At 43.5% G+C, this 23,339-nt stretch overlaps 22 non-coding genes across 22 annotated transcripts; 16 read left to right on the top strand and 6 right to left on the bottom strand.

The window, feature by feature from the left end:
- Window positions 1-1,194: 1,194 nt before the first annotated feature.
- Window positions 1,195-1,289, bottom strand: TRNAI-UAU (transfer RNA isoleucine (anticodon UAU)). The gene is made up of 2 exons: window positions 1,252-1,289; window positions 1,195-1,230 (listed from the first exon to the last, which is right to left on the bottom strand). It is a non-coding gene; the product is annotated as a tRNA-Ile (tRNA).
- A 1,762-nt stretch (window positions 1,290-3,051) lies between these two features.
- TRNAN-GUU (transfer RNA asparagine (anticodon GUU)) lies at window positions 3,052-3,133 on the top strand. The gene has a single exon. It is a non-coding gene; the product is annotated as a tRNA-Asn (tRNA).
- Window positions 3,134-5,093: 1,960 nt separating this feature from the next.
- TRNAI-UAU (transfer RNA isoleucine (anticodon UAU)) lies at window positions 5,094-5,188 on the bottom strand. The gene is made up of 2 exons: window positions 5,151-5,188; window positions 5,094-5,129 (listed from the first exon to the last, which is right to left on the bottom strand). It is a non-coding gene; the product is annotated as a tRNA-Ile (tRNA).
- A 1,762-nt stretch (window positions 5,189-6,950) lies between these two features.
- On the top strand, window positions 6,951-7,032 carry TRNAS-GCU (transfer RNA serine (anticodon GCU)). The gene has a single exon. It is a non-coding gene; the product is annotated as a tRNA-Ser (tRNA).
- A 546-nt stretch (window positions 7,033-7,578) lies between these two features.
- Window positions 7,579-7,650, top strand: TRNAT-CGU (transfer RNA threonine (anticodon CGU)). The gene has a single exon. It is a non-coding gene; the product is annotated as a tRNA-Thr (tRNA).
- Window positions 7,651-9,138: 1,488 nt separating this feature from the next.
- Window positions 9,139-9,233, bottom strand: TRNAI-UAU (transfer RNA isoleucine (anticodon UAU)). The gene is made up of 2 exons: window positions 9,196-9,233; window positions 9,139-9,174 (listed from the first exon to the last, which is right to left on the bottom strand). It is a non-coding gene; the product is annotated as a tRNA-Ile (tRNA).
- A 480-nt stretch (window positions 9,234-9,713) lies between these two features.
- TRNAS-GCU (transfer RNA serine (anticodon GCU)) lies at window positions 9,714-9,790 on the top strand. The gene has a single exon. It is a non-coding gene; the product is annotated as a tRNA-Ser (tRNA).
- Window positions 9,791-10,255: 465 nt separating this feature from the next.
- On the top strand, window positions 10,256-10,327 carry TRNAT-UGU (transfer RNA threonine (anticodon UGU)). Its single transcript has one exon. It is a non-coding gene; the product is annotated as a tRNA-Thr (tRNA).
- A 687-nt stretch (window positions 10,328-11,014) lies between these two features.
- Window positions 11,015-11,096, top strand: TRNAS-GCU (transfer RNA serine (anticodon GCU)). The gene has a single exon. It is a non-coding gene; the product is annotated as a tRNA-Ser (tRNA).
- A 546-nt stretch (window positions 11,097-11,642) lies between these two features.
- On the top strand, window positions 11,643-11,714 carry TRNAT-CGU (transfer RNA threonine (anticodon CGU)). The gene has a single exon. It is a non-coding gene; the product is annotated as a tRNA-Thr (tRNA).
- A 1,488-nt stretch (window positions 11,715-13,202) lies between these two features.
- Window positions 13,203-13,297, bottom strand: TRNAI-UAU (transfer RNA isoleucine (anticodon UAU)). Its single transcript has 2 exons — window positions 13,260-13,297; window positions 13,203-13,238 (listed from the first exon to the last, which is right to left on the bottom strand). It is a non-coding gene; the product is annotated as a tRNA-Ile (tRNA).
- Window positions 13,298-15,059: 1,762 nt separating this feature from the next.
- TRNAS-GCU (transfer RNA serine (anticodon GCU)) lies at window positions 15,060-15,141 on the top strand. The gene has a single exon. It is a non-coding gene; the product is annotated as a tRNA-Ser (tRNA).
- Window positions 15,142-15,687: 546 nt separating this feature from the next.
- Window positions 15,688-15,759, top strand: TRNAT-CGU (transfer RNA threonine (anticodon CGU)). Its single transcript has one exon. It is a non-coding gene; the product is annotated as a tRNA-Thr (tRNA).
- Window positions 15,760-17,247: 1,488 nt separating this feature from the next.
- On the bottom strand, window positions 17,248-17,342 carry TRNAI-UAU (transfer RNA isoleucine (anticodon UAU)). Its single transcript has 2 exons — window positions 17,305-17,342; window positions 17,248-17,283 (listed from the first exon to the last, which is right to left on the bottom strand). It is a non-coding gene; the product is annotated as a tRNA-Ile (tRNA).
- Window positions 17,343-17,822: 480 nt separating this feature from the next.
- Window positions 17,823-17,899, top strand: TRNAS-GCU (transfer RNA serine (anticodon GCU)). The gene has a single exon. It is a non-coding gene; the product is annotated as a tRNA-Ser (tRNA).
- Window positions 17,900-18,364: 465 nt separating this feature from the next.
- Window positions 18,365-18,436, top strand: TRNAT-UGU (transfer RNA threonine (anticodon UGU)). The gene has a single exon. It is a non-coding gene; the product is annotated as a tRNA-Thr (tRNA).
- Window positions 18,437-19,123: 687 nt separating this feature from the next.
- On the top strand, window positions 19,124-19,205 carry TRNAS-GCU (transfer RNA serine (anticodon GCU)). The gene has a single exon. It is a non-coding gene; the product is annotated as a tRNA-Ser (tRNA).
- A 546-nt stretch (window positions 19,206-19,751) lies between these two features.
- Window positions 19,752-19,823, top strand: TRNAT-CGU (transfer RNA threonine (anticodon CGU)). Its single transcript has one exon. It is a non-coding gene; the product is annotated as a tRNA-Thr (tRNA).
- A 1,488-nt stretch (window positions 19,824-21,311) lies between these two features.
- Window positions 21,312-21,406, bottom strand: TRNAI-UAU (transfer RNA isoleucine (anticodon UAU)). The gene is made up of 2 exons: window positions 21,369-21,406; window positions 21,312-21,347 (listed from the first exon to the last, which is right to left on the bottom strand). It is a non-coding gene; the product is annotated as a tRNA-Ile (tRNA).
- Window positions 21,407-21,886: 480 nt separating this feature from the next.
- Window positions 21,887-21,963, top strand: TRNAS-GCU (transfer RNA serine (anticodon GCU)). Its single transcript has one exon. It is a non-coding gene; the product is annotated as a tRNA-Ser (tRNA).
- A 465-nt stretch (window positions 21,964-22,428) lies between these two features.
- On the top strand, window positions 22,429-22,500 carry TRNAT-UGU (transfer RNA threonine (anticodon UGU)). Its single transcript has one exon. It is a non-coding gene; the product is annotated as a tRNA-Thr (tRNA).
- A 687-nt stretch (window positions 22,501-23,187) lies between these two features.
- On the top strand, window positions 23,188-23,269 carry TRNAS-GCU (transfer RNA serine (anticodon GCU)). Its single transcript has one exon. It is a non-coding gene; the product is annotated as a tRNA-Ser (tRNA).
- The last annotated feature ends 70 nt before the right edge of the window (window positions 23,270-23,339 follow it).

Here is a 23,339-nt window from a genome sequence, read left to right as displayed (position 1 = left end):
CAAAGACAGACACAACCGCACATACCAGTTGAAGAAAGACAGCCAGCAAACACATTTGTATAGAGGTAAGCAAGCCTCAATTAGAGATGTGAGTCCCTCCGTTTCTGCGGGAGTCCACAAGTTTAATAAAAAATGAACACATATCTTTCATGTTCTAATGATTACCAATCTTTCTGATTAGCTCTGCATAGCTCCAATGGCTATGTGTGTGTGTGTGTGTGTATGTGCCCGTGTGTGTAGGGGAAGGGGTCGGTAGATGTGTTCACGCAGAGCAAGTTGCATACATCGCCAACAGCCATTCTCTCCTGCTCCTGTGCATCCAGTTCGGAAGCGAACCCACCCAATTGTTCTATATGTCTGCTACCCTGACCGCATTCACACATCATTGGCTATTAGTATGCAGCTTGTGGGCGCTGTCAATGGGATATAAGCACCATTCCCCATGTCTGCAATAGCTAGACCAGATTCTGAGGTATAATGAGCAGGGGTCCAGGCACTTCGCCTGACAAACGCCGGGCTTAGCCCTGCCGGGCCTAGCCCTGAGGGGCCTAACTGGGCATGGCCCTGTGTAAGGTAGGGTGAGCAGGGGACCACTTGCAACTAACCTTCGGCACCAATCAGGCATGGAGAGGTCTGTGCAAATGCCCAGCCCTTTAGCAATCTCGATCTGCAAAACCTTCAACTCCTAATTCTCATGGCTCCCAGAAGCCCTAGCCCATATGCAAATGAGGCGAGTTCCTATCAGCATCCTTGTTCTGCTTGATTTTATCAAAGTGACTGCCTGATTAGTGAAAGGGTATTTATTCTCAGAGGTTTGCTTCAAAGGCGATAATGCAGTAAATAGACAACATTATTCTTTGTAAGTTGATATTGTCTCCTGGATCCTACTCCAGTAACCCTTTTTCTACCTTTACAAATGTCTTCCGTAAGTGGTGCTCAGCAGAAAATGGAGTATAATAACAGTTGACATTTTTTATTTTCTGTTCTATTTTCAAAAACCCTCCGTAGCTGTATTTAAAGCGCAAACACCCCATAAATAACTTGCAATGAGTATTCCATGTCTAAAAGGCAGAGGAGCTGTCATACAACATTAACTGACAATCAAGGAAACCTTGAGGTGAACCAAAAAATGTCCAGAACATTTATTGGTTCAATAATTCAGTTTTGAGGTGAATTAGTAAAAAGTTCCAAAGTTGCTCCAGGTGAGGCTTGAACTCACAACCTCGGCATTGCTCACTGCATGTACTGCTGTATAAGTACCGCGCGCTAACCGATTGCGCCACTGGAGCTGCTGTGTTTTGGTTTTCGACATGAAACTACACCCACAAACACACACACAAGTGTACAAAAGCACCCACAAGCTCTGGCATTGTCTTTTTAGCTGACACCAAATTATGGGTGCCTTGTAGTGCCCATATTGTGCCACTGGAGCTTACCTTTTAGCCTGATATACACTTTGCCACTGATGTTCAGCCAATGGTGCAGTCAAATGTCCCTTCTACATTTTTGTCATGCTGCAGGCAGTGCCACTGGAGCCAGCATGATGCTCTTCCTCATATTCAACACGTGTCAATTGAAACACCTCCCAATGTCATCTTGGCGATGCCTATAAACACCCCAGGACTTTGATGAATTTTTCTCAACAGCAAGTGAGGCAGTTTTCCTGCAAACGGCTGGATGTACCTCAACAAGGAACGCATTGTGGTTCTATTTTGAAGATGTTTGTGTTATTACCTGTAAAGACTTGAATGCCTAACATAATCCCTGTAGACGAGGTGGCCGAGTGGTTAAGGGGATGGACTGCTAATCTACTGTACACGCGTGGTTTCGAATCCCACCTTTGTTGATTTTAACTTTTGAAATCTTTTTTAAACATCTGCATTGCTCTAAGCACCATTGCCATTGGCTTTCAAAGAACATACAGACAAAAGTGAAAATATGCATGTTAGTTGATTAAGAAGGACACAAACAAGGTTGTCGTGTTACTGGCAGGAATGCAATCTGCTGTGCTTGACTACCCTTTGAGCCAGAATCCGGATAGAAATTTAAAAAAGCAAAGGTAATATCCATATTGTCTCTCTGCTGCCATGTACATGTTTTTTTCAACTTTCACGCATCACATCTCCTCATTAGTCACCCTAAAATTGCACGGAATACGCACAAATTAGCTGCTCCTCAAAAAATCGGCCAGAAAAAAACAGGTCAAATCACAATCATATACATACATTCTCACACACCCTTCAAATATGTCTACCCAGTAAACATCATGTTGTGTGCTCGTTGTGTTGCTGTTATGCGTCGTAACCTGAGGGGCTCTGTAGCTCAGTGGCAGAGCACTGGTCTTGTCGATCCTCATCAGGGCCTCCAAATGGTAATTTTCTTGAACATTGTTGAATAGGAACTGATATTGCACATTGTACCTGTGCAACCTTTTACCAATGGATTCGGGCCTATAACAAAGCCACAAGCGCAAGGTGTCTGAATAGTCTGTGGGGAAGGTCGGCTTTCTGGACCTAATTTCTTCAAGAAAAAGACCTTGATAATCTTGTGATGACAGATGCAGATGATCACGGTGAAGCCCTTACTCTATTGAACAGTACAGCGGTTCTGGGTTGCACGCCTTTCTCTATTTTCAGGGACGTTGATGTGGCAAAATTTAATTGGAAAAGGGTTATTGCCATCACTCACTATTTAAATTCAATGACATCACAGGAAGCAGCAGCATCTGAACTTTGATCTTGGCTGGAAACGTTGAATGATGCCAAACACTGGGAAACTGGAGCTTGCGTTATGCTGGTTTTACTACTAATGGTGTGCCATACGGAAGCTCAAGCACCTTCCTCTGGATTAGTGTTGTGAACCCTCCAGGAGCTCTTGTTATATTTTTCTGAACTTCAACTTGATGTGTTTATCTATCAATGGCCGGGTAAGGAAGAACGAGTCAACGATCTTGTTTCTATTATGACAAACATGATCTATTTTTCACTGACTTTGCACCACCATTGTTTTATCTCTTCTTTAAGCATGGGACTCGAGCACCGTTCCCAAACAGACGAGGTGGCCGAGTGGTTAAGGCGATGGACTGTTAATCCATTGTGCTCTGCACGCGTGGGTTCGAATCCCACCTTCGTCGTATTTTTTCTTTATAGTCTGCATTTAAACATAGACCAAAGTCTTTCAACCTCCCTGTGAAAGACAGGAATGAGTACAGATATGGAAATAGAGATGTAAAAATAAGTTCATTGGTGCAGGCGGAGAATGAAATTAGTCAAAGACTTTCCTCGTAGGTTTCCATTCTTTACTATTATAGGAGCCAAAATCAGCGCAGTTAGTAAACTCCCAAGCTTACATCCCAAATTCTTTTTTCTTTTAGTTGTCTGCCTTTTACATGTTCCTTTTGCCATCATTCTGACCTGCTATCTAAACTCATGAACCTGTTCAGCATCCTACTCAATACATACATACCCGTAAAAGTACATACTCAAACGCATACCGACAATGTATCACCAACATAAGCACACACGCTTTCGCAAATCAGATGTATGATGACGTACTGAACACATGCAGAGATATACAGCCATTTTTACACAACCAGAAATTCATATACCTGGAGATCTACCTAGGTAAAACCCATGGTTTCTTTGCACTTTCTGTTGTTGGCTGTGAGCAAGCAGCAGGTGGCCTTGTAGCTCAGTGGCAGAGCACTGGTCTCGTAAACCAGGGGTCATGAGTTCAAACCGCCTAATGTTTTCAGGCAAAGACTGACAAAAACCTTGCAATGTCGCATGTAGCTGCTTTGGTGAAAAGACTGTTCAAGTTCACAATGCAACGGAGGGGTGTTCCCCTTCTCCATACAATCATCTCTTTGATAATGTAAACGTGCCAGGCGTGTTGAAAGACAAAGACAGACACAACCGCACATACCAGTTGAAGAAAGACAGCCAGCAAACACATTTGTATAGAGGTAAGCAAGCCTCAATTAGAGATGTGAGTCCCTCCGTTTCTGCGGGAGTCCACAAGTTTAATAAAAAATGAACACATATCTTTCATGTTCTAATGATTACCAATCTTTCTGATTAGCTCTGCATAGCTCCAATGGCTATGTGTGTGTGTGTGTGTGTATGTGCCCGTGTGTGTAGGGGAAGGGGTCGGTAGATGTGTTCACGCAGAGCAAGTTGCATACATCGCCAACAGCCATTCTCTCCTGCTCCTGTGCATCCAGTTCGGAAGCGAACCCACCCAATTGTTCTATATGTCTGCTACCCTGACCGCATTCACACATCATTGGCTATTAGTATGCAGCTTGTGGGCGCTGTCAATGGGATATAAGCACCATTCCCCATGTCTGCAATAGCTAGACCAGATTCTGAGGTATAATGAGCAGGGGTCCAGGCACTTCGCCTGACAAACGCCGGGCTTAGCCCTGCCGGGCCTAGCCCTGAGGGGCCTAACTGGGCATGGCCCTGTGTAAGGTAGGGTGAGCAGGGGACCACTTGCAACTAACCTTCGGCACCAATCAGGCATGGAGAGGTCTGTGCAAATGCCCAGCCCTTTAGCAATCTCGATCTGCAAAACCTTCAACTCCTAATTCTCATGGCTCCCAGAAGCCCTAGCCCATATGCAAATGAGGCGAGTTCCTATCAGCATCCTTGTTCTGCTTGATTTTATCAAAGTGACTGCCTGATTAGTGAAAGGGTATTTATTCTCAGAGGTTTGCTTCAAAGGCGATAATGCAGTAAATAGACAACATTATTCTTTGTAAGTTGATATTGTCTCCTGGATCCTACTCCAGTAACCCTTTTTCTACCTTTACAAATGTCTTCCGTAAGTGGTGCTCAGCAGAAAATGGAGTATAATAACAGTTGACATTTTTTATTTTCTGTTCTATTTTCAAAAACCCTCCGTAGCTGTATTTAAAGCGCAAACACCCCATAAATAACTTGCAATGAGTATTCCATGTCTAAAAGGCAGAGGAGCTGTCATACAACATTAACTGACAATCAAGGAAACCTTGAGGTGAACCAAAAAATGTCCAGAACATTTATTGGTTCAATAATTCAGTTTTGAGGTGAATTAGTAAAAAGTTCCAAAGTTGCTCTAGGTGAGGCTTGAACTCACAACCTCGGCATTGCTCACTGCATGTACTGCTGTATAAGTACCGCGCGCTAACCGATTGCGCCACTGGAGCTGCTGTGTTTTGGTTTTCGACATGAAACTACACCCACAAACACACACACAAGTGTACAAAAGCACCCACAAGCTCTGGCATTGTCTTTTTAGCTGACACCAAATTATGGGTGCCTTGTAGTGCCCATATTGTGCCACTGGAGCTTACCTTTTAGCCTGATATACACTTTGCCACTGATGTTCAGCCAATGGTGCAGTCAAATGTCCCTTCTACATTTTTGTCATGCTGCAGGCAGTGCCACTGGAGCCAGCATGATGCTCTTCCTCATATTCAACACGTGTCAATTGAAACACCTCCCAATGTCATCTTGGCGATGCCTATAAACACCCCAGGACTTTGATGAATTTTTCTCAACAGCAAGTGAGGCAGTTTTCCTGCAAACGGCTGGATGTACCTCAACAAGGAACGCATTGTGGTTCTATTTTGAAGATGTTTGTGTTATTACCTGTAAAGACTTGAATGCCTAACATAATCCCTGTAGACGAGGTGGCCGAGTGGTTAAGGGGATAGACTGCTAATCTACTGTACACGCGTGGTTTCGAATCCCACCTTTGTCGATTTTAACTTTTGAAATCTTTTTTAAACATCTGCATTGCTCTAAGCACCATTGCCATTGGCTTTCAAAGAACATACAGACAAAAGTGAAAATATGCATGTTAGTTGATTAAGAAGGACACAAACAAGGTTGTCGTGTTACTGGCAGGAATGCAATCTGCTGTGCTTGACTACCCTTTGAGCCAGAATCCGGATAGAAATTTAAAAAAGCAAAGGTAATATCCATATTGTCTCTCTGCTGCCATGTACATGTTTTTTTCAACTTTCACGCATCACATCTCCTCATTAGTCACCCTAAAATTGCACGGAATACGCACAAATTAGCTGCTCCTCAAAAAATCGGCCAGAAAAAAACAGGTCAAATCACAATCATATACATACATTCTCACACACCCTTCAAATATGTCTACCCAGTAAACATCATGTTGTGTGCTCGTTGTGTTGCTGTTATGCGTCGTAACCTGAGGGGCTCTGTAGCTCAGTGGCAGAGCACTGGTCTTGTCGATCCTCATCAGGGCCTCCAAATGGTAATTTTCTTGAACATTGTTGAATAGGAACTGATATTGCACATTGTACCTGTGCAACCTTTTACCAATGGATTCGGGCCTATAACAAAGCCACAAGCGCAAGGTGTCTGAATAGTCTGTGGGGAAGGTCGGCTTTCTGGACCTAATTTCTTCAAGAAAAAGACCTTGATAATCTTGTGATGACAGATGCAGATGATCACGGTGAAGCCCTTACTCTATTGAACAGTACAGCGGTTCTGGGTTGCACGCCTTTCTCTATTTTCAGGGACGTTGATGTGGCAAAATTTAATTGGAAAAGGGTTATTGCCATCACTCACTATTTAAATTCAATGACATCACAGGAAGCAGCAGCATCTGAACTTTGATCTTGGCTGGAAACGTTGAATGATGCCAAACACTGGGAAACTGGAGCTTGCGTTATGCTGGTTTTACTACTAATGGTGTGCCATACGGAAGCTCAAGCACCTTCCTCTGGATTAGTGTTGTGAACCCTCCAGGAGCTCTTGTTATATTTTTCTGAACTTCAACTTGATGTGTTTATCTATCAATGGCCGGGTAAGGAAGAACGAGTCAACGATCTTGTTTCTATTATGACAAACATGATCTATTTTTCACTGACTTTGCACCACCATTGTTTTATCTCTTCTTTAAGCATGGGACTCGAGCACCGTTCCCAAACAGACGAGGTGGCCGAGTGGTTAAGGCGATGGACTGCTAATCCCTTGTGCTCTGCACGCGTGGGTTCGAATCCCACCTTCGTTCTATTTTTTCTTTATAGTCTGCATTTAAACATAGACCAAAGTCTTTCAACCTCCCTGTGAAAGACAGGAATGAGTACAGATATGGAAATAGAGATGTAAAAATAAGTTCATTGGTGCAGGCGGAGAATGAAATTAGTCAAAGACTTTCCTCGTAGGTTTCCATTCTTTACTATTATAGGAGCCAAAATCAGCGCAGTTAGTAAACTCCCAAGCTTACATCCCAAATTCTTTTTTCTTTTAGTTGTCTGCCTTTTACATGTTCCTTTTGCCATCATTCTGACCTGCTATCTAAACTCATGAACCTGTTCAGCATCCTACTCAATACATACATACCCGTAAAAGTACATACTCAAACGCATACCGACAATGTATCACCAACATAAGCACACACGCTTTCGCAAATCAGATGTATGATGACGTACTGAACACATGCAGAGATATAGAGCCATTTTTACACAACCAGAAATTCATATACCTGGAGATCTACCTAGGTAAAACCCATGGTTTCTTTGCACTTTCTGTTGTTGGCTGTGAGCAAGCAGCAGGTGGCCTTGTAGCTCAGTGGCAGAGCACTGGTCTCGTAAACCAGGGGTCATGAGTTCAAACCTCATCAAGGCCTCGGGCGGATTATTTTCAAAAAGCACGGGGAAGAGAAGCCAGAGTTGCACCATCTACAGAGAACCTTTTATGACGGGATGCATCCTCATAATTGAAGTCTTCCACAGAAGGAGTGAAATAGAGTTCGAGAGGAAGGCCTAATGTTTTCAGGCAAAGACTGACAAAAACCTTGCAATGTCGCATGTAGCTGCTTTGGTGAAAAGACTGTTCAAGTTCACAATGCAACGGAGGGGTGTTCCCCATCTCCATACAATCATCTCTTTGATAATGTAAACGTGCCAGGCGTGTTGAAAGACAAAGACAGACACAACCGCACATACCAGTTGAAGAAAGACAGCCAGCAAACACATTTGTATAGAGGTAAGCAAGCCTCAATTAGAGATGTGAGTCCCTCCGTTTCTGCGGGAGTCCACAAGTTTAATAAAAAATGAACACATATCTTTCATGTTCTAATGATTACCAATCTTTCTGATTAGCTCTGCATAGCTCCAATGGCTATGTGTGTGTGTGTGTGTGTATGTGCCCGTGTGTGTAGGGGAAGGGGTCGGTAGATGTGTTCACGCAGAGCAAGTTGCATACATCGCCAACAGCCATTCTCTCCTGCTCCTGTGCATCCAGTTCGGAAGCGAACCCACCCAATTGTTCTATATGTCTGCTACCCTGACCGCATTCACACATCATTGGCTATTAGTATGCAGCTTGTGGGCGCTGTCAATGGGATATAAGCACCATTCCCCATGTCTGCAATAGCTAGACCAGATTCTGAGGTATAATGAGCAGGGGTCCAGGCACTTCGCCTGACAAACGCCGGGCTTAGCCCTGCCGGGCCTAGCCCTGAGGGGCCTAACTGGGCATGGCCCTGTGTAAGGTAGGGTGAGCAGGGGACCACTTGCAACTAACCTTCGGCACCAATCAGGCATGGAGAGGTCTGTGCAAATGCCCAGCCCTTTAGCAATCTCGATCTGCAAAACCTTCAACTCCTAATTCTCATGGCTCCCAGAAGCCCTAGCCCATATGCAAATGAGGCGAGTTCCTATCAGCATCCTTGTTCTGCTTGATTTTATCAAAGTGACTGCCTGATTAGTGAAAGGGTATTTATTCTCAGAGGTTTGCTTCAAAGGCGATAATGCAGTAAATAGACAACATTATTCTTTGTAAGTTGATATTGTCTCCTGGATCCTACTCCAGTAACCCTTTTTCTACCTTTACAAATGTCTTCCGTAAGTGGTGCTCAGCAGAAAATGGAGTATAATAACAGTTGACATTTTTTATTTTCTGTTCTATTTTCAAAAACCCTCCGTAGCTGTATTTAAAGCGCAAACACCCCATAAATAACTTGCAATGAGTATTCCATGTCTAAAAGGCAGAGGAGCTGTCATACAACATTAACTGACAATCAAGGAAACCTTGAGGTGAACCAAAAAATGTCCAGAACATTTATTGGTTCAATAATTCAGTTTTGAGGTGAATTAGTAAAAAGTTCCAAAGTTGCTCCAGGTGAGGCTTGAACTCACAACCTCGGCATTGCTCACTGCATGTACTGCTGTATAAGTACCGCGCGCTAACCGATTGCGCCACTGGAGCTGCTGTGTTTTGGTTTTCGACATGAAACTACACCCACAAACACACACACAAGTGTACAAAAGCACCCACAAGCTCTGGCATTGTCTTTTTAGCTGACACCAAATTATGGGTGCCTTGTAGTGCCCATATTGTGCCACTGGAGCTTACCTTTTAGCCTGATATACACTTTGCCACTGATGTTCAGCCAATGGTGCAGTCAAATGTCCCTTCTACATTTTTGTCATGCTGCAGGCAGTGCCACTGGAGCCAGCATGATGCTCTTCCTCATATTCAACACGTGTCAATTGAAACACCTCCCAATGTCATCTTGGCGATGCCTATAAACACCCCAGGACTTTGATGAATTTTTCTCAACAGCAAGTGAGGCAGTTTTCCTGCAAACGGCTGGATGTACCTCAACAAGGAACGCATTGTGGTTCTATTTTGAAGATGTTTGTGTTATTACCTGTAAAGACTTGAATGCCTAACATAATCCCTGTAGACGAGGTGGCCGAGTGGTTAAGGCGATGGACTGCTAATCTACTGTACACGCGTGGTTTCGAATCCCACCTTTGTCGATTTTAACTTTTGAAATCTTTTTTAAACATCTGCATTGCTCTAAGCACCATTGCCATTGGCTTTCAAAGAACATACAGACAAAAGTGAAAATATGCATGTTAGTTGATTAAGAAGGACACAAACAAGGTTGTCGTGTTACTGGCAGGAATGCAATCTGCTGTGCTTGACTACCCTTTGAGCCAGAATCCGGATAGAAATTTAAAAAAGCAAAGGTAATATCCATATTGTCTCTCTGCTGCCATGTACATGTTTTTTTCAACTTTCACGCATCACATCTCCTCATTAGTCACCCTAAAATTGCACGGAATACGCACAAATTAGCTGCTCCTCAAAAAATCGGCCAGAAAAAAACAGGTCAAATCACAATCATATACATACATTCTCACACACCCTTCAAATATGTCTACCCAGTAAACATCATGTTGTGTGCTCGTTGTGTTGCTGTTATGTGTCGTAACCTGAGGGGCTCTGTAGCTCAGTGGCAGAGCACTGGTCTTGTAAACCAGGGGTCGTGAGTTCGATCCTCATCAGGGCCTCCAAATGGTAATTTTCTTGAACATTGTTGAATAGGAACTGATATTGCACATTGTACCTGTGCAACCTTTTACCAATGGATTCGGGCCTATAACAAAGCCACAAGCGCAAGGTGTCTGAATAGTCTGTGGGGAAGGTCGGCTTTCTGGACCTAATTTCTTCAAGAAAAAGACCTTGATAATCTTGTGATGACAGATGCAGATGATCACGGTGAAGCCCTTACTCTATTGAACAGTACAGCGGTTCTGGGTTGCACGCCTTTCTCTATTTTCAGGGACGTTGATGTGGCAAAATTTAATTGGAAAAGGGTTATTGCCATCACTCACTATTTAAATTCAATGACATCACAGGAAGCAGCAGCATCTGAACTTTGATCTTGGCTGGAAACGTTGAATGATGCCAAACACTGGGAAACTGGAGCTTGCGTTATGCTGGTTTTACTACTAATGGTGTGCCATACGGAAGCTCAAGCACCTTCCTCTGGATTAGTGTTGTGAACCCTCCAGGAGCTCTTGTTATATTTTTCTGAACTTCAACTTGATGTGTTTATCTATCAATGGCCGGGTAAGGAAGAACGAGTCAACGATCTTGTTTCTATTATGACAAACATGATCTATTTTTCACTGACTTTGCACCACCATTGTTTTATCTCTTCTTTAAGCATGGGACTCGAGCACCGTTCCCAAACAGACGAGGTGGCCGAGTGGTTAAGGCGATGGACTGCTAATCCATTGTGCTCTGCACGCGTGGGTTCGAATCCCACCTTCGTCGTATTTTTTCTTTATAGTCTGCATTTAAACATAGACCAAAGTCTTTCAACCTCCCTGTGAAAGACAGGAATGAGTACAGATATGGAAATAGAGATGTAAAAATAAGTTCATTGGTGCAGGCGGAGAATGAAATTAGTCAAAGACTTTCCTCGTAGGTTTCCATTCTTTACTATTATAGGAGCCAAAATCAGCGCAGTTAGTAAACTCCCAAGCTTACATCCCAAATTCTTTTTTCTTTTAGTTGTCTGCCTTTTACATGTTCCTTTTGCCATCATTCTGACCTGCTATCTAAACTCATGAACCTGTTCAGCATCCTACTCAATACATACATACCCGTAAAAGTACATACTCAAACGCATACCGACAATGTATCACCAACATAAGCACACACGCTTTCGCAAATCAGATGTATGATGACGTACTGAACACATGCAGAGATATACAGCCATTTTTACACAACCAGAAATTCATATACCTGGAGATCTACCTAGGTAAAACCCATGGTTTCTTTGCACTTTCTGTTGTTGGCTGTGAGCAAGCAGCAGGTGGCCTTGTAGCTCAGTGGCAGAGCACTGGTCTCGTAAACCAGGGGTCATGAGTTCAAACCTCATCAGGGCCTCGGGCGGATTATTTTCAAAAAGCACGGGGAAGAGAAGCCAGAGTTGCACCGTCTACAGAGAACCTTTTATGACGGGATGCATCCTCATAATTGAAGTCTTCCACAGAAGGAGTGAAATAGAGTTCGAGAGGAAGGCCTAATGTTTTCAGGCAAAGACTGACAAAAACCTTGCAATGTCGCATGTAGCTGCTTTGGTGAAAAGACTGTTCAAGTTCACAATGCAACGGAGGGGTGTTCCCCATCTCCATACAATCATCTCTTTGATAATGTAAACGTGCCAGGCGTGTTGAAAGACAAAGACAGACACAACCGCACATACCAGTTGAAGAAAGACAGCCAGCAAACACATTTGTATAGAGGTAAGCAAGCCTCAATTAGAGATGTGAGTCCCTCCGTTTCTGCGGGAGTCCACAAGTTTAATAAAAAATGAACACATATCTTTCATGTTCTAATGATTACCAATCTTTCTGATTAGCTCTGCATAGCTCCAATGGCTATGTGTGTGTGTGTGTGTGTATGTGCCCGTGTGTGTAGGGGAAGGGGTCGGTAGATGTGTTCACGCAGAGCAAGTTGCATACATCGCCAACAGCCATTCTCTCCTGCTCCTGTGCATCCAGTTCGGAAGCGAACCCACCCAATTGTTCTATATGTCTGCTACCCTGACCGCATTCACACATCATTGGCTATTAGTATGCAGCTTGTGGGCGCTGTCAATGGGATATAAGCACCATTCCCCATGTCTGCAATAGCTAGACCAGATTCTGAGGTATAATGAGCAGGGGTCCAGGCACTTCGCCTGACAAACGCCGGGCTTAGCCCTGCCGGGCCTAGCCCTGAGGGGCCTAACTGGGCATGGCCCTGTGTAAGGTAGGGTGAGCAGGGGACCACTTGCAACTAACCTTCGGCACCAATCAGGCATGGAGAGGTCTGTGCAAATGCCCAGCCCTTTAGCAATCTCGATCTGCAAAACCTTCAACTCCTAATTCTCATGGCTCCCAGAAGCCCTAGCCCATATGCAAATGAGGCGAGTTCCTATCAGCATCCTTGTTCTGCTTGATTTTATCAAAGTGACTGCCTGATTAGTGAAAGGGTATTTATTCTCAGAGGTTTGCTTCAAAGGCGATAATGCAGTAAATAGACAACATTATTCTTTGTAAGTTGATATTGTCTCCTGGATCCTACTCCAGTAACCCTTTTTCTACCTTTACAAATGTCTTCCGTAAGTGGTGCTCAGCAGAAAATGGAGTATAATAACAGTTGACATTTTTTATTTTCTGTTCTATTTTCAAAAACCCTCCGTAGCTGTATTTAAAGCGCAAACACCCCATAAATAACTTGCAATGAGTATTCCATGTCTAAAAGGCAGAGGAGCTGTCATACAACATTAACTGACAATCAAGGAAACCTTGAGGTGAACCAAAAAATGTCCAGAACATTTATTGGTTCAATAATTCAGTTTTGAGGTGAATTAGTAAAAAGTTCCAAAGTTGCTCTAGGTGAGGCTTGAACTCACAACCTCGGCATTGCTCACTGCATGTACTGCTGTATAAGTACCGCGCGCTAACCGATTGCGCCACTGGAGCTGCTGTGTTTTGGTTTTCGACATGAAACTACACCCACAAACACACACACAAGTGTACAAAAGCACCCACAAGCTCTGGCATTGTCTTTTTAGCTGACACCAAATTATGGGTGCCTTGTAGTGCCCATATTGTGCCACTGGAGCTTACCTTTTAGCCTGATATACACTTTGCCACTGATGTTCAGCCAATGGTGCAGTCAAATGTCCCTTCTACATTTTTGTCATGCTGCAGGCAGTGCCACTGGAGCCAGCATGATGCTCTTCCTCATATTCAACACGTGTCAATTGAAACACCTCCCAATGTCATCTTGGCGATGCCTATAAACACCCCAGGACTTTGATGAATTTTTCTCAACAGCAAGTGAGGCAGTTTTCCTGCAAACGGCTGGATGTACCTCAACAAGGAACGCATTGTGGTTCTATTTTGAAGATGTTTGTGTTATTACCTGTAAAGACTTGAATGCCTAACATAATCCCTGTAGACGAGGTGGCCGAGTGGTTAAGGGGATAGACTGCTAATCTACTGTACACGCGTGGTTTCGAATCCCACCTTTGTCGATTTTAACTTTTGAAATCTTTTTTAAACATCTGCATTGCTCTAAGCACCATTGCCATTGGCTTTCAAAGAACATACAGACAAAAGTGAAAATATGCATGTTAGTTGATTAAGAAGGACACAAACAAGGTTGTCGTGTTACTGGCAGGAATGCAATCTGCTGTGCTTGACTACCCTTTGAGCCAGAATCCGGATAGAAATTTAAAAAAGCAAAGGTAATATCCATATTGTCTCTCTGCTGCCATGTACATGTTTTTTTCAACTTTCACGCATCACATCTCCTCATTAGTCACCCTAAAATTGCACGGAATACGCACAAATTAGCTGCTCCTCAAAAAATCGGCCAGAAAAAAACAGGTCAAATCACAATCATATACATACATTCTCACACACCCTTCAAATATGTCTACCCAGTAAACATCATGTTGTGTGCTCGTTGTGTTGCTGTTATGCGTCGTAACCTGAGGGGCTCTGTAGCTCAGTGGCAGAGCACTGGTCTTGTCGATCCTCATCAGGGCCTCCAAATGGTAATTTTCTTGAACATTGTTGAATAGGAACTGATATTGCACATTGTACCTGTGCAACCTTTTACCAATGGATTCGGGCCTATAACAAAGCCACAAGCGCAAGGTGTCTGAATAGTCTGTGGGGAAGGTCGGCTTTCTGGACCTAATTTCTTCAAGAAAAAGACCTTGATAATCTTGTGATGACAGATGCAGATGATCACGGTGAAGCCCTTACTCTATTGAACAGTACAGCGGTTCTGGGTTGCACGCCTTTCTCTATTTTCAGGGACGTTGATGTGGCAAAATTTAATTGGAAAAGGGTTATTGCCATCACTCACTATTTAAATTCAATGACATCACAGGAAGCAGCAGCATCTGAACTTTGATCTTGGCTGGAAACGTTGAATGATGCCAAACACTGGGAAACTGGAGCTTGCGTTATGCTGGTTTTACTACTAATGGTGTGCCATACGGAAGCTCAAGCACCTTCCTCTGGATTAGTGTTGTGAACCCTCCAGGAGCTCTTGTTATATTTTTCTGAACTTCAACTTGATGTGTTTATCTATCAATGGCCGGGTAAGGAAGAACGAGTCAACGATCTTGTTTCTATTATGACAAACATGATCTATTTTTCACTGACTTTGCACCACCATTGTTTTATCTCTTCTTTAAGCATGGGACTCGAGCACCGTTCCCAAACAGACGAGGTGGCCGAGTGGTTAAGGCGATGGACTGCTAATCCCTTGTGCTCTGCACGCGTGGGTTCGAATCCCACCTTCGTTCTATTTTTTCTTTATAGTCTGCATTTAAACATAGACCAAAGTCTTTCAACCTCCCTGTGAAAGACAGGAATGAGTACAGATATGGAAATAGAGATGTAAAAATAAGTTCATTGGTGCAGGCGGAGAATGAAATTAGTCAAAGACTTTCCTCGTAGGTTTCCATTCTTTACTATTATAGGAGCCAAAATCAGCGCAGTTAGTAAACTCCCAAGCTTACATCCCAAATTCTTTTTTCTTTTAGTTGTCTGCCTTTTACATGTTCCTTTTGCCATCATTCTGACCTGCTATCTAAACTCATGAACCTGTTCAGCATCCTACTCAATACATACATACCCGTAAAAGTACATACTCAAACGCATACCGACAATGTATCACCAACATAAGCACACACGCTTTCGCAAATCAGATGTATGATGACGTACTGAACACATGCAGAGATATACAGCCATTTTTACACAACCAGAAATTCATATACCTGGAGATCTACCTAGGTAAAACCCATGGTTTCTTTGCACTTTCTGTTGTTGGCTGTGAGCAAGCAGCAGGTGGCCTTGTAGCTCAGTGGCAGAGCACTGGTCTCGTAAACCAGGGGTCATGAGTTCAAACCTCATCAAGGCCTCGGGCGGATTATTTTCAAAAAGCACGGGGAAGAGAAGCCAGAGTTGCACCATCTACAGAGAACCTTTTATGACGGGATGCATCCTCATAATTGAAGTCTTCCACAGAAGGAGTGAAATAGAGTTCGAGAGGAAGGCCTAATGTTTTCAGGCAAAGACTGACAAAAACCTTGCAATGTCGCATGTAGCTGCTTTGGTGAAAAGACTGTTCAAGTTCACAATGCAACGGAGGGGTGTTCCCCATCTCCATACAATCATCTCTTTGATAATGTAAACGTGCCAGGCGTGTTGAAAGACAAAGACAGACACAACCGCACATACCAGTTGAAGAAAGACAGCCAGCAAACACATTTGTATAGAGGTAAGCAAGCCTCAATTAGAGATGTGAGTCCCTCCGTTTCTGCGGGAGTCCACAAGTTTAATAAAAAATGAACACATATCTTTCATGTTCTAATGATTACCAATCTTTCTGATTAGCTCTGCATAGCTCCAATGGCTATGTGTGTGTGTGTGTGTGTATGTGCCCGTGTGTGTAGGGGAAGGGGTCGGTAGATGTGTTCACGCAGAGCAAGTTGCATACATCGCCAACAGCCATTCTCTCCTGCTCCTGTGCATCCAGTTCGGAAGCGAACCCACCCAATTGTTCTATATGTCTGCTACCCTGACCGCATTCACACATCATTGGCTATTAGTATGCAGCTTGTGGGCGCTGTCAATGGGATATAAGCACCATTCCCCATGTCTGCAATAGCTAGACCAGATTCTGAGGTATAATGAGCAGGGGTCCAGGCACTTCGCCTGACAAACGCCGGGCTTAGCCCTGCCGGGCCTAGCCCTGAGGGGCCTAACTGGGCATGGCCCTGTGTAAGGTAGGGTGAGCAGGGGACCACTTGCAACTAACCTTCGGCACCAATCAGGCATGGAGAGGTCTGTGCAAATGCCCAGCCCTTTAGCAATCTCGATCTGCAAAACCTTCAACTCCTAATTCTCATGGCTCCCAGAAGCCCTAGCCCATATGCAAATGAGGCGAGTTCCTATCAGCATCCTTGTTCTGCTTGATTTTATCAAAGTGACTGCCTGATTAGTGAAAGGGTATTTATTCTCAGAGGTTTGCTTCAAAGGCGATAATGCAGTAAATAGACAACATTATTCTTTGTAAGTTGATATTGTCTCCTGGATCCTACTCCAGTAACCCTTTTTCTACCTTTACAAATGTCTTCCGTAAGTGGTGCTCAGCAGAAAATGGAGTATAATAACAGTTGACATTTTTTATTTTCTGTTCTATTTTCAAAAACCCTCCGTAGCTGTATTTAAAGCGCAAACACCCCATAAATAACTTGCAATGAGTATTCCATGTCTAAAAGGCAGAGGAGCTGTCATACAACATTAACTGACAATCAAGGAAACCTTGAGGTGAACCAAAAAATGTCCAGAACATTTATTGGTTCAATAATTCAGTTTTGAGGTGAATTAGTAAAAAGTTCCAAAGTTGCTCCAGGTGAGGCTTGAACTCACAACCTCGGCATTGCTCACTGCATGTACTGCTGTATAAGTACCGCGCGCTAACCGATTGCGCCACTGGAGCTGCTGTGTTTTGGTTTTCGACATGAAACTACACCCACAAACACACACACAAGTGTACAAAAGCACCCACAAGCTCTGGCATTGTCTTTTTAGCTGACACCAAATTATGGGTGCCTTGTAGTGCCCATATTGTGCCACTGGAGCTTACCTTTTAGCCTGATATACACTTTGCCACTGATGTTCAGCCAATGGTGCAGTCAAATGTCCCTTCTACATTTTTGTCATGCTGCAGGCAGTGCCACTGGAGCCAGCATGATGCTCTTCCTCATATTCAACACGTGTCAATTGAAACACCTCCCAATGTCATCTTGGCGATGCCTATAAACACCCCAGGACTTTGATGAATTTTTCTCAACAGCAAGTGAGGCAGTTTTCCTGCAAACGGCTGGATGTACCTCAACAAGGAACGCATTGTGGTTCTATTTTGAAGATGTTTGTGTTATTACCTGTAAAGACTTGAATGCCTAACATAATCCCTGTAGACGAGGTGGCCGAGTGGTTAAGGCGATGGACTGCTAATCTACTGTACACGCGTGGTTTCGAATCCCACCTTTGTCGATTTTAACTTTTGAAATCTTTTTTAAACATCTGCATTGCTCTAAGCACCATTGCCATTGGCTTTCAAAGAACATACAGACAAAAGTGAAAATATGCATGTTAGTTGATTAAGAAGGACACAAACAAGGTTGTCGTGTTACTGGCAGGAATGCAATCTGCTGTGCTTGACTACCCTTTGAGCCAGAATCCGGATAGAAATTTAAAAAAGCAAAGGTAATATCCATATTGTCTCTCTGCTGCCATGTACATGTTTTTTTCAACTTTCACGCATCACATCTCCTCATTAGTCACCCTAAAATTGCACGGAATACGCACAAATTAGCTGCTCCTCAAAAAATCGGCCAGAAAAAAACAGGTCAAATCACAATCATATACATACATTCTCACACACCCTTCAAATATGTCTACCCAGTAAACATCATGTTGTGTGCTCGTTGTGTTGCTGTTATGTGTCGTAACCTGAGGGGCTCTGTAGCTCAGTGGCAGAGCACTGGTCTTGTAAACCAGGGGTCGTGAGTTCGATCCTCATCAGGGCCTCCAAATGGTAATTTTCTTGAACATTGTTGAATAGGAACTGATATTGCACATTGTACCTGTGCAACCTTTTACCAATGGATTCGGGCCTATAACAAAGCCACAAGCGCAAGGTGTCTGAATAGTCTGTGGGGAAGGTCGGCTTTCTGGACCTAATTTCTTCAAGAAAAAGACCTTGATAATCTTGTGATGACAGATGCAGATGATCACGGTGAAGCCCTTACTCTATTGAACAGTACAGCGGTTCTGGGTTGCACGCCTTTCTCTATTTTCAGGGACGTTGATGTGGCAAAATTTAATTGGAAAAGGGTTATTGCCATCACTCACTATTTAAATTCAATGACATCACAGGAAGCAGCAGCATCTGAACTTTGATCTTGGCTGGAAACGTTGAATGATGCCAAACACTGGGAAACTGGAGCTTGCGTTATGCTGGTTTTACTACTAATGGTGTGCCATACGGAAGCTCAAGCACCTTCCTCTGGATTAGTGTTGTGAACCCTCCAGGAGCTCTTGTTATATTTTTCTGAACTTCAACTTGATGTGTTTATCTATCAATGGCCGGGTAAGGAAGAACGAGTCAACGATCTTGTTTCTATTATGACAAACATGATCTATTTTTCACTGACTTTGCACCACCATTGTTTTATCTCTTCTTTAAGCATGGGACTCGAGCACCGTTCCCAAACAGACGAGGTGGCCGAGTGGTTAAGGCGATGGACTGCTAATCCATTGTGCTCTGCACGCGTGGGTTCGAATCCCACCTTCGTCGTATTTTTTCTTTATAGTCTGCATTTAAACATAGACCAAAGTCTTTCAACCTCCCTGTGAAAGACAGGAATGAGTACAGATATGGAAATAGAGATGTAAAAATAAGTTCATTGGTGCAGGCGGAGAATGAAATTAGTCAAAGACTTTCCTCGTAGGTTTCCATTCTTTACTATTATAGGAGCCAAAATCAGCGCAGTTAGTAAACTCCCAAGCTTACATCCCAAATTCTTTTTTCTTTTAGTTGTCTGCCTTTTACATGTTCCTTTTGCCATCATTCTGACCTGCTATCTAAACTCATGAACCTGTTCAGCATCCTACTCAATACATACATACCCGTAAAAGTACATACTCAAACGCATACCGACAATGTATCACCAACATAAGCACACACGCTTTCGCAAATCAGATGTATGATGACGTACTGAACACATGCAGAGATATACAGCCATTTTTACACAACCAGAAATTCATATACCTGGAGATCTACCTAGGTAAAACCCATGGTTTCTTTGCACTTTCTGTTGTTGGCTGTGAGCAAGCAGCAGGTGGCCTTGTAGCTCAGTGGCAGAGCACTGGTCTCGTAAACCAGGGGTCATGAGTTCAAACCTCATCAGGGCCTCGGGCGGATTATTTTCAAAAAGCACGGGGAAGAGAAGCCAGAGTTGCACCGTCTACAGAGAACCTTTTATGACGGGATGCATCCTCATAATTGAAGTCTTCCACAGAAGGAGTGAAATAGAGTTCGAGAGGAAGGCCTAATGTTTTCAGGCAAAGACTGACAAAAACCTTGCAATGTCGCATGTAGCTGCTTTGGTGAAAAGACTGTTCAAGTTCACAATGCAACGGAGGGGTGTTCCCCATCTCCATACAATCATCTCTTTGATAATGTAAACGTGCCAGGCGTGTTGAAAGACAAAGACAGACACAACCGCACATACCAGTTGAAGAAAGACAGCCAGCAAACACATTTGTATAGAGGTAAGCAAGCCTCAATTAGAGATGTGAGTCCCTCCGTTTCTGCGGGAGTCCACAAGTTTAATAAAAAATGAACACATATCTTTCATGTTCTAATGATTACCAATCTTTCTGATTAGCTCTGCATAGCTCCAATGGCTATGTGTGTGTGTGTGTGTGTATGTGCCCGTGTGTGTAGGGGAAGGGGTCGGTAGATGTGTTCACGCAGAGCAAGTTGCATACATCGCCAACAGCCATTCTCTCCTGCTCCTGTGCATCCAGTTCGGAAGCGAACCCACCCAATTGTTCTATATGTCTGCTACCCTGACCGCATTCACACATCATTGGCTATTAGTATGCAGCTTGTGGGCGCTGTCAATGGGATATAAGCACCATTCCCCATGTCTGCAATAGCTAGACCAGATTCTGAGGTATAATGAGCAGGGGTCCAGGCACTTCGCCTGACAAACGCCGGGCTTAGCCCTGCCGGGCCTAGCCCTGAGGGGCCTAACTGGGCATGGCCCTGTGTAAGGTAGGGTGAGCAGGGGACCACTTGCAACTAACCTTCGGCACCAATCAGGCATGGAGAGGTCTGTGCAAATGCCCAGCCCTTTAGCAATCTCGATCTGCAAAACCTTCAACTCCTAATTCTCATGGCTCCCAGAAGCCCTAGCCCATATGCAAATGAGGCGAGTTCCTATCAGCATCCTTGTTCTGCTTGATTTTATCAAAGTGACTGCCTGATTAGTGAAAGGGTATTTATTCTCAGAGGTTTGCTTCAAAGGCGATAATGCAGTAAATAGACAACATTATTCTTTGTAAGTTGATATTGTCTCCTGGATCCTACTCCAGTAACCCTTTTTCTACCTTTACAAATGTCTTCCGTAAGTGGTGCTCAGCAGAAAATGGAGTATAATAACAGTTGACATTTTTTATTTTCTGTTCTATTTTCAAAAACCCTCCGTAGCTGTATTTAAAGCGCAAACACCCCATAAATAACTTGCAATGAGTATTCCATGTCTAAAAGGCAGAGGAGCTGTCATACAACATTAACTGACAATCAAGGAAACCTTGAGGTGAACCAAAAAATGTCCAGAACATTTATTGGTTCAATAATTCAGTTTTGAGGTGAATTAGTAAAAAGTTCCAAAGTTGCTCCAGGTGAGGCTTGAACTCACAACCTCGGCATTGCTCACTGCATGTACTGCTGTATAAGTACCGCGCGCTAACCGATTGTGCCACTGGAGCTGCTGTGTTTTGGTTTTCGACATGAAACTACACCCACAAACACACACACAAGTGTACAAAAGCACCCACAAGCTCTGGCATTGTCTTTTTAGCTGACACCAAATTATGGGTGCCTTGTAGTGCCCATATTGTGCCACTGGAGCTTACCTTTTAGCCTGATATACACTTTGCCACTGATGTTCAGCCAATGGTGCAGTCAAATGTCCCTTCTACATTTTTGTCATGCTGCAGGCAGTGCCACTGGAGCCAGCATGATGCTCTTCCTCATATTCAACACGTGTCAATTGAAACACCTCCCAATGTCATCTTGGCGATGCCTATAAACACCCCAGGACTTTGATGAATTTTTCTCAACAGCAAGTGAGGCAGTTTTCCTGCAAACGGCTGGATGTACCTCAACAAGGAACGCATTGTGGTTCTATTTTGAAGATGTTTGTGTTATTACCTGTAAAGACTTGAATGCCTAACATAATCCCTGTAGACGAGGTGGCCGAGTGGTTAAGGCGATGGACTGCTAATCTACTGTACACGCGTGGTTTCGAATCCCACCTTTGTCGATTTTAACTTTTGAAATCTTTTTTAAACATCTGCATTGCTCTAAGCACCATTGCCATTGGCTTTCAAAGAACATACAGACAAAAGTGAAAATATGCATGTTAGTTGATTAAGAAGGACACAAACAAGGTTGTCGTGTTACTGGCAGGAATGCAATCTGCTGTGCTTGACTACCCTTTGAGCCAGAATCCGGATAGAAATTTAAAAAAGCAAAGGTAATATCCATATTGTCTCTCTGCTGCCATGTACATGTTTTTTTCAACTTTCACGCATCACATCTCCTCATTAGTCACCCTAAAATTGCACGGAATACGCACAAATTAGCTGCTCCTCAAAAAATCGGCCAGAAAAAAACAGGTCAAATCACAATCATATACATACATTCTCACACACCCTTCAAATATGTCTACCCAGTAAACATCATGTTGTGTGCTCGTTGTGTTGCTGTTATGCGTCGTAACCTGAGGGGCTCTGTAGCTCAGTGGCAGAGCACTGGTCTTGTAAACCAGGGGTCGTGAGTTCGATCCTCATCAGGGCCTCCAAATGGTAATTTTCTTGAACATTGTTGAATAGGAACTGATATTGCACATTGTACCTGTGCAACCTTTTACCAATGGATTCGGGCCTATAACAAAGCCACAAGCGCAAGGTGTCTGAATAGTCTGTGGGGAAGGTCGGCTTTCTGGACCTAATTTCTTCAAGAAAAAGACCTTGATAATCTTGTGATGACAGATGCAGATGATCACGGTGAAGCCCTTACTCTATTGAACAGTACAGCGGTTCTGGGTTGCACGCCTTTCTCTATTTTCAGGGACGTTGATGTGGCAAAATTTAATTGGAAAAGGGTTATTGCCATCACTCACTATTTAAATTCAATGACATCACAGGAAGCAGCAGCATCTGAACTTTGATCTTGGCTGGAAACGTTGAATGATGCCAAACACTGGGAAACTGGAGCTTGCGTTATGCTGGTTTTACTACTAATGGTGTGCCATACGGAAGCTCAAGCACCTTCCTCTGGATTAGTGTTGTGAACCCTCCAGGAGCTCTTGTTATATTTTTCTGAACTTCAACTTGATGTGTTTATCTATCAATGGCCGGGTAAGGAAGAACGAGTCAACGATCTTGTTTCTATTATGACAAACATGATCTATTTTTCACTGACTTTGCACCACCATTGTTTTATCTCTTCTTTAAGCATGGGACTCGAGCACCGTTCCCAAACAGACGAGGTGGCCGAGTGGTTAAGGCGATGGACTGCTAATCCATTGTGCTCTGCACGCGTGGGTTCGAATCCCACCTTCGTCGTATTTTTTCTTTATAGTCTGCATTTAAACATAGACCAAAGTCTTTCAACCTCCCTGTGAAAGACAGGAAT

Source organism: Ambystoma mexicanum, chromosome 13, assembly GCF_040938575.1.
Source record: "Ambystoma mexicanum isolate Mex_15411 chromosome 13, UKY_AmexF1_1, whole genome shotgun sequence".
Taxonomy (NCBI): domain Eukaryota; kingdom Metazoa; phylum Chordata; class Amphibia; order Caudata; family Ambystomatidae; genus Ambystoma; species Ambystoma mexicanum.
The sequence above is the reverse complement of the archived record's forward strand: the minus strand, read 5'-3'. Positions and strand labels throughout refer to the sequence as shown.